Here is a 9,261-nt window from a genome sequence, read left to right as displayed (position 1 = left end):
GAAAGGGGATTGTACAGATAGCAGTAGCTAATGTTATGACGAATATCAAGTTCTCTCCTCTCTGACATGCACTCACTCTCGCCCTCTGTAGTGGAGAGAGAGGATTTTTTTAGTGTCTACGTTTGTTCGGTTCTGGGGTTCTTAGTTCTGCCTCACCTTAAACCTGCTCACCCAGTCCGGCTCTGAAAGTAACATCCTCTTGCACTTCTAAGATGAGAGGGGTCTGGTTGTTTTAAGACTCTTCTCTTCTCAGTGTATTCTCATAACATTCAGTGTCTGCATACAAAGGAGCTAAGGTAAAACAGTCTTTCCTAAAGTGTAGTTGCAGTAAGTGCAGTAGAGAGATTGCAGCAGGGAGCTGAGCTGAGCTGGTTTGTGGCAGCCAGACTCTGAGGCCACTGCTGCCTTTCCTTTTCTTATCAGTAGTGGTAAATCATAAGGTTGGTGCTTAACCTAGAAGCTACCAGTTCTTTCCTCTAACAAGTTCTTGAAAGGGCGTTGGCATTTTTCACTGTACCAGATGCAACAAGCTCAGAAGTGAAAGAGGATGCAGACTGCACCCTCGCCATTGCTGCATAATTCTTGAAACTATGGAAATCACAGCAATCAACAGATTTCTCCACAGCTGTTGCAGTATTAAGGTGGCCAAGGCAAATCTGTAATGCTGATCTTGGCGGTTTGAAGACAGCTTCGTGGCACCATCATCAAAGGAGCCGAAACATATACCATAGGAAGCAGGCTTATCACAAGACATAAATAGCTGCTTGAAGAAGATACATCATAGCAGAGTCTGTAAGTGGGCAAGGCTGACCCTTGCATCTGTAACCCTGCCAGGTCTTGCTCCTATGGAGGCAAAATCCCTGCTTTTGGACTAAGTCTTAAGGCAGGTTTTTTCAAGGCTCCGTCTCGCCTGTAAGGAAGCGTTTTGTGGTATTCAGCGAGATGTTCGTGCTGATGACTTGACACTTCCTATATTTCTGCCATCGTGGCTAGGCACATGCATTGTATTCACAGGCCTTACAGCAATGCAGAAGTGCCGAGCGTTTACATTTCACAAGCGCGCACGTTCTGTAAATCAAGCACTTATTGTTTGTGAGAGGAGGTAGGGAGGCAGACGAAGCTACTTTCTAATGATGAAATAAATCTTACTTTTGCTGTAACACCAATGCCCTAGCTGCCTTAGTGGGGAGCTGCTCACTGCCTCGGCTTACCTACCTAAGAACTGCCAAGCAACATACGCCCCAAGCTTGAAGCATTTACAAATGTCAGTCTAGTCCTAAATGCCAGCTCCACCAGGCTCACTAATCCTTGCTGGGCCAAACATTAGTGTGAGGATCACGTTACCTATCCCTCGATTGCCTTTACGCTTCTGAAATGAGGGCAAAAATAACTGTCTTTGCCCATCTCCCAGACCTGCCAACATAAGCACTGAAAGAAACACAGCTTTAAAAGGAACTGAAGGATTGTTTTAATCCTTTTTTTAGTACAATATGCCCTTTTCTTTCCACAAATGACACTATAGCAGAGGAATGTTGTTAACTTGAACAAGTTGTGTGTGTATAAATATCTACCTACATCTATTTGAAGCTGCCAATGGAAGAAAACCTGTGGGTCATGCTGTGCTGGGTAGAACAGAGCCTTGTATGGGATGAAATAAAAAGGGTCATTTTGCCGTGCCAGTGGCACACCTCTTTCTGACTTAGCTGTCAAGTATGGCAGGGAAAAGGGGATAAAATCTGTGAGCGTTCAGCTGCTCTTTGGTGCTGGTAACGGAGTAAGTTTGCAGCTCTGCCCCTGCTGAGGTTCTGTTTTGTGGACATAGCTAGGCAACAGTCAGCTAGGGTGTCACCAGGAGGGGAAGGGGCACCGCATATGATATGCCCAAGGCTGCTAATACAATGCAGCTTGTTAGAGCAACTCCAGAGCAGAGGCCTCTGAAACAACGTGACCCATGTTATAGCTGCAGAGAAATCACATCTCTCTGGCTCTGGTTAAGTATGGCTCTCCGTGTCAACTTGGTTGTTGATGAAGTTCATTTGGGCCTGAAGATGGGGTGGGTTCCTGTTTCTATGGATTGGTCTGAAAAATGCCTTTTTGCATGTGTGAACTGCAATCGGCCATCTGGACTTTGCTCCTGAAAGCAGAACCCGCGAGGTCCTTATCAGGAATGTTGTTGAAACCCCAAAGGAGACAATCAAACACACGAGCATATTTAAAAGGCTAAATGTTGCAGGTATTAAAAAAAAAATTGCTGCGTCTCCTGTTGCCCCCCTTGCTCTCTAGTTGTTGCAGAGTTCTCTGATTTGAACCCAGCAAGCTGCTAAAAATAGCTAAACAAGGCCAAGAGCATTTAGGTCATTCTTTTTGTATTGCACGCCCACTCTCAAGTGTTTTTGGAGTTTACAGTTTTTTTTCCTTCAGATGATCTCTTCTCCCCTTGGTCTCCACACGTGATATTTTCCAGTCCAGTAGGTTATGGGCTTGAGCTCACTGTGGTGTTAACTCAGGGTATAGCTCCAGTGCTGCTCCTTGCCCAGCTCCCATCCACACAGTTAGATCTTCAGTATGAGTGAAAGGTGTTTAAGCCTGGCCCATCAGAGGGTTTGTTTTGAAGCTGGAGTGTTGCTGACCATTACATCAAAAGTACAGTGGAGACGCAGCTACCCTGTGCTGTCAGCCCAGTCACCGTGCAGCTGGTGTGTTGTTTTGCGGCTTGACCACTTGAACTAAGCTAACACGAGACGAGAACTCAAGTGCAGATAAGTTGACATAACTATACAGGAAAAAGAGCCCAAAATGTTATTCTGAAGGAATCGCCCCCCTCCCCAGGTCTCTTTCCTGCTCTGTTTCACTGTGCTGTAAAAACACTTAGGTGTGAAGCCACCAAGATACGCAGGCACTTGACTCCTGTCTAATGCCATCGGAGTTTGAGGCTCCCAAATACCCTGATGGATCTGAGCTTTTGTGTGTGCGTGCCTCAGTACTTACCTTGTAAATATTGAGCCCTGTACCATACCGGTACTTCAAGAAGTTTAGTTATTGTCCCTGCTCTCTTTCCTGGGCTCATTTGTCAGCACGGGTCATACAAAGGTACTCTGCCTGTGCCCCTCTCCAGTGTGTTGCTGTCTCCACTTAAGTTCATGTTCTTCACTTCTTGCATTTGTCCATAGCTTGAATGCTTTTGCAGGACGTGGCCTGCCTTCTCCTCTGAGAATTTCATTTTCACTCACTTCACTGAATTCCTCCCAAAGCTTATCCGCTCTGGTTGATGCCCTTTGTGCTCCCCTCTGCAGTGTCTCCACTTCTGTGCTCTGCTTTCCCTGCTTTTTCAGACACGCAGAGTTTTCTCGAGGAGCTCTCCGTGATCCCTCATGCTGATCCAGGGTCATTTCCCGTCTCTGAATGCAGCCTACCATTGCTTTTGTTCTTTTACTGCATTCACACCCCATGTCAAAGGTTTTAGGATTGTGGCTGCCACTCCCAGATTCTCCTTCGGCTCAGCCTTTAAAGAGTGCTGTCTGCGGCCTGGTTATTTCCCTTCCTGCATTGTATCATTTCAGTGTGGATTTCTGCCCTGGCCGCGTCCTGCCCTGCTCCCCTACACAATCCAAATTGCTCTGAATTGACTGAGCTACTCTTTCCTACTGCAGGCTTTCCCTCCCTCCCAGCTTTACCATCAGCACATTCTATCAGCCAATTGCATTTTCCTTCTTCCAGGTCATTAAACAAAATTTGTCCTGTTTACTGATTCCCATGGCTCTCTGCTTGCCAGCTCCCACCTTCCCCAGCTGCTTCCATGTGCCAGACCCCTGGGTGGTTGATAGCCAAGCCTGTGTCTTCTACACGCAAACAGCAGACTGCACGAACTGTTCGTGTCGAGTAGTCTTGTGCACGGTCTTGTCTTCAAAAATATCCATGAAAAACAAGGGAGAGGATATGCACTGCTTCTTCCTCCTGAGTCTTCCAGGTTTCTTTTCAGAACTTCCTCTCTCTCTCTCTCTCGCTTTCTGATCTTTTTCTGAATTCAGCTGACCTGTTCTTATGCTGTTAATGCTTTCCCTATCACAGCATTTGCTGAAATTAAATTTACTCTTTGCTCTTGTGCATTTTCCATCCACTTAATTCCATTCCTGTGCCCTTTCCAATCCTCCTGTGTTGCACAAAACTCTCTCCCTAAAAACTTTTTCACTCTTATCTTGTTTTTTTCATTGCTGGAGAGAATCTGTTGTCTGAGGGGAGATGATAATTTTGTCTTTGAACACCTTCCCTTTCTTGCCTTTGTCTTTTCCTTCCACCTGTTTCAGCCTGCTATTCCCAATACACCCTGCATTCCTCACTATAATTTTAACTGCATTTTGATAAAACCCATCAAACCAAGCACTGTCCTCATGCACATACATAAATACAAGGCTCAGTTATACAATTCCTGCACTTGGGCAGAGAGGGCGTGGTGATTTTAAATGATATTCTTCATGTTCTGGGTCCCTGCAAGAGTCTGCCCCTGTGGGGAGCTAGAAAATTCCTGGGTCTGATCGTAATTTATGGTCTTACAGTGTCAGGGGCTGGGAGCCGTGCCTTCAGGTTGGATTGCACAAGCTGTCTGTCCCCTTTACCTGATGGTAGAAACAGAGCCTGCTTTAACTGAGAACTAGAGTCCATGTCACATAGCTTGCAAATAGCTGCGCTTTGTGCTTGCTTGTTTTCCCCATAGCTTAGTCCTAAGCTCAGGCTTTCATGCTGTGCCATTCTCCGCGTTCTGGTAGTTCAGCACCCGTGGAAACTTGCATCTGATTCTGCTGGGAAAATGTGAATCATTGCTCTCGCCCTGTGTGGCTTTCCAGACGGCACCACACGTTTGGGAAGGGTTGGCGAAAGGTTCTCTCTTTCTCTGTGTGAGGTTTCCCTTCTCTCCAGCTCCCTGCACAGTAAGGTCCTCTACAAGGTAGGTCTCTTCCAGTTTTGGCAGTGCTCGGTGGAGCTTGTCATGCTGGTGAAGTAGGAGTGGAGAGACGTGATTTACTGAGATGCTCTTGCTGAAGTTTAAATGCCTCGCTTTGGCCGCTAGAGGCCACCAAGAAAGTGAGTTATGCTCCTGATTTCCCTGGCTTCTCCTAAAGCTTTCTCAGCAGATGGGTGTCTCAGTTAGTTACACTTGCATACCTGGACAGGAGGCAGGTTTAATATTACCCAGGGTTTTGCTTCCAGTGATTGCAATGAGAAATGCAGTGCCAGGCCTGGCTCTTGTTTTTCAGTTAAAAATTACATAGGCTTTAGCTGATCACTGATAGCTACCATTCTGTCTCCCTCTGAACAGCACACACTGCTGCTTCCACCTGGGCCCAAATCTTCAGGCTTAACAGACAGACATCCCAAAGTGCTCCTGGCAGTCATCCAGAGAGGCCCTCTCAACCCTGGCTGTGTTGCATCTCAAGTGCCATGGGGCTTTCCACACAAATGGGTTTTATTCCACTCTCTGGTCATCTAGAGTAGTAAATACAAATGAGGAATCACATCTAGGACTAGAACAAACCGGCACTGCCAAGAAACAGCATTCAGGGGCTGGAATGCGGTCTAATGATTACACCAGGCAGCCTGGGAAGCTGGACACCTGGGTTCTGTTTCCCCCCTAAGGGTTTTCTACAACACCAGAAAGCGTGCATGTGGCTGCGGTATCTCTGCCACTGGAAGTGTTTAAGTGCAGGCTCGACAAGCATTTATCTGGGATAGTTTAGACAGGGATGATCCTGCCTTGAGCAGAGGGTTAGACGAGGTGACCTTCTGAGGTCACGACTGGCCTTGTTGTACTATGATATTCTGATTTATTGTCCTTCTAGCTAAGTGCTCTATTCCCGGCTCTGCCACTGACTTGTTGGCTGGCCTCGCAGCCCCTTTTTGTGCCTCAGTATCCCCAGCTCTAAGAAGGGGACAGTTGATTGCACACGTCTTGGGATTACCGACGGGAGAGGTGCTGTAGATGAGCGCTGCACCTTCGTTGCTAGAGGAGAATGCCCCGTCTGCTGAATCACCCGCAGCAGCCCTGCCTCGGAGAGTTGCTCTCCTCCCACTGGCTTCCTTCCTCACAACTCCTGCAGTGACACAGCTGGTTCTCCTGCATCTCATCAGTCCTGCTAGGGGAATCTGGCTCTGATCGGAGAGGAGTGGCTGTTGGCAAACAAACATATTAAACAAAAACCGACTGTTAGGCTGCAGCAGCATGCTCCTGGCAGATTCAAAGCCCACGCAGCGGAGCTGCCTGCAAAGGTCTCACTGGGAACCAGGAAGGGGCTGGCTTTGCTCTACTTGGATGAAGTCTTACCCCTTCTCTCTCTTCATTTGTTCCTCCCTTTGGAGCTAATGTAGCAGGGGGGCTAACCACAGAAAACCAAGCATGGCAGAGAGACTCCGATCCCAGGATGAAGGGGAAAGAAGGTGGGAGCAGGACAAGTGCACCTTCTGGCTTGGCAGGGAAAGGGGCATTTTCATATATTACAGGAAACAGGTTCTGGGAGGTCACAAAACATCTCAAGCCATCACATTTCCTTTCTTTTCTGCGTAAAAGGGCTGTGCTCAAGGCTGAATGATCTATTACTGGCCTTTCCAGCAGGAAACAGGAAGCGTGGTCCAGTGGTTAGGGCACCAGCACAGGGCACAGATGACCCCTGTTTAATTTCAGCTCTGCTATGGAATGCCTGGGTGACCTTGGGCAAATCACTTAATGTCTCTGTCTCCATCCTTCTGTGAAACAGGGATAAAGGCACTTCCATGCCTCACAGGGTGAGGAAGACAAACACATGACAGATGCTGATTCCATACTGATGAGCTGGTAATACCTGAGCTAGTTGGAGGCCTGGTATGAAGACGTCATAGCATGGGCTCCATTAAGGCCTGGCCTATGCACGTAAGATAACGTCCTATGGCTTAGGGGGTTATTTTTACCTATATAGATACTCCAGCAAAAGCCCTCATGTATCCACAGTTATACTTGTTTAAAGATAATTTCTGCCCATCTTATTTGTTCTGATGTGCAGTCATTTATTTCTTGACCTGGATTATGCTATGCTGCCATAAGGACTTTTTTACTGACATCATTGCATGCAAACTAAGAGGGTATTTGCTGCTTCAGTTAGAGCCAGCTGACTTTCCAGTCCAGAGAGGGTCATTCTCCCACAGTAGCAGCCTCCGCCCCTTGGCGTTCACAGCTCTGCCGGTCCCCATCCTCTGTCAGGGGGAGTCACTCTCCAGGATACTGTCATTTCTCCTAGCAAGAAGCTGTGTGTGTGCAGCTGCTCCCATCCCAGCTTTCTGTAGCAGTGCTGGTCATGGCAGGAAGGGCTCTAGTCCCTTCACTCTCAGAGTCTCCCTGCAGAAGTTGGTGCAGGAAACACTGTCAGTGTTACTAGCTGTGGGGACCCAGCCCTAGGGGCTAGAATGATCTATCCTCACTGAAATATCAGCCCAAGCCCCAGCAAAGTAGCCATCAGTGGAGGGAGTAGGTCTTGAACACAACATACTGGAAGGCAGCCCTGTGAGCATGGGAGAGGCTGGAGGGAGCTAATCCAGAGAAGGCTGGCAAAGCACGTGCCCAGTGCAGGGGATAATTTTGGGAGATCGGATCAGAGGAAAAAGCTCTCCTCTCGAGGCAGGCGGGTGGGCCCTACAGAGAAAGGAGAAACTTAGCATTGCACTTGCTTCCATACATCCCCCCAGCCGTAGCCAGTAGTGTTGCTTGGCTGGCATTCCCAGGAGCCGCTGCCACTACGCTAGGATATTGGCTTTTTGTATCTTCCTGTCTGACACTCACAGGGCACTGCTGGGGGAAACTCGCAGCCTTGCAGCCAGGCCCAGCACTCAGGGCACTGCTGGGAGGCAGATCACAGTCCAGGATCCTTGCCCAGCCCTGACGGGAGGGAGCTGGGGTCCCGGCTGGTGCTATTCAAAGGTGACAGTGCTGGAGCATAACCAGCCAGTTCCATCAAGCAGCTGTCAGCAGCAGTCTCCTGAGCTCAGCAGGTTCCCTGCAGCAGCCACATGAATCTTAGGCTCCATTCCCCTTGAATAACGCCGATAGCATCCTGAGTCCTGCCTGCAGCCTGCCCGCTGGCTGCCCAGCCTGGCATGAGCCGCCCATCAGCCTCACACGACAAATTCCTTTCAGCCTCCATCTTGGGCACGTCATGTTGAAAAACACCTGGCAGGAGTGTGCTGTCACATGGGCGGGTGAGCGCCGGGGAGGGCGGGGTGCCTGGAATCCCATATTTCCCACCCTCCTTGCACTCACTGCCAGGCCTGCTCTGCAATCCGCCCGGGAGACGGCGGTCTGGTGGGAAAGCCAGTTCCCAGCAGTTGTGTGAGCAAATGACGGGAGGGGGGACGTGCACGGAGCGAGAGTGTTTCCTGGGGGGCTGCCAGCACACATAGCAGCAAAGTGGGGAGAGTCAAGGCCTCCAGCCGGCACAGGTCCTTTCGTCTCGGGAGAGTGCACGTTGGCACCGGGGAGCTGGGAGCGAGCGGAGGGGGAGGGCCCAGGTGGCAGGTTGATACAGAGGCACCATACCCCAATCACAAGTTCTTCTGGAGCAAGGGCAGCCCCTCCAGCACTCCTCCCTGCCCCCCCGCGACTGGCTGATGCTGCTCTTGCTGGGCTCTTGTTACTATAAATTGCTGTAAATAATCGGTGATGGCTGCGGGGAAGTCCTCAGGACCTATGGATACTGCAAAAGGTCTCAGACTGTCCAGTCTGCCCTGTAGTGCGACTGTGAACAAATCCATTCTCTGCCCTTCACTTGCCCCATCCGTAAAAGGGGAATAAGGGTAGTGACCTCCTTACCAGACGTGCTGGGACTGATGGCTGGTCAGTGCTGTATAGGCCCTGAGTGTTATTAATATGGACAGTAGCAAGTGAGCAGCTCCCTTTTCACTCCCTATTAGCTGTAGCCCCTCCTCTTTGCCACTGCTTAGCCCCAGCCTCTGTCCCACCACGTATACCAGCTCCCGACCTGCTCTCCCATTCTGACCCCGTCTTCTCATCCATTCACTGTTGCCTGATCCTCCCCTCTCTGCCATTTGCTGCTGCCCAGTCCCCACCTCCCTTCCCCTCCAACCTCATTATAACCTTATCCTTCTGCCCCGTGAGAGCGATTTATGACCCATGGCCTCTAGCAAAGGAATGGTGCCTTAAAGGGCAAAACCCTCATCAGCCTGGGAAGCACACCTGCAACTGAGTCTTCCTCACGCCCAGCGAGCTCTGGTTATTTGCACGCG

Source organism: Crocodylus siamensis, chromosome 7 (genome assembly GCF_052110815.1).
Source record: "Crocodylus siamensis isolate JL-2025a chromosome 7, ASM5211081v1, whole genome shotgun sequence".
NCBI classification, from domain to species: Eukaryota; Metazoa; Chordata; order Crocodylia; family Crocodylidae; genus Crocodylus; species Crocodylus siamensis.
Note: the sequence above shows the minus strand (reverse complement) of the source record.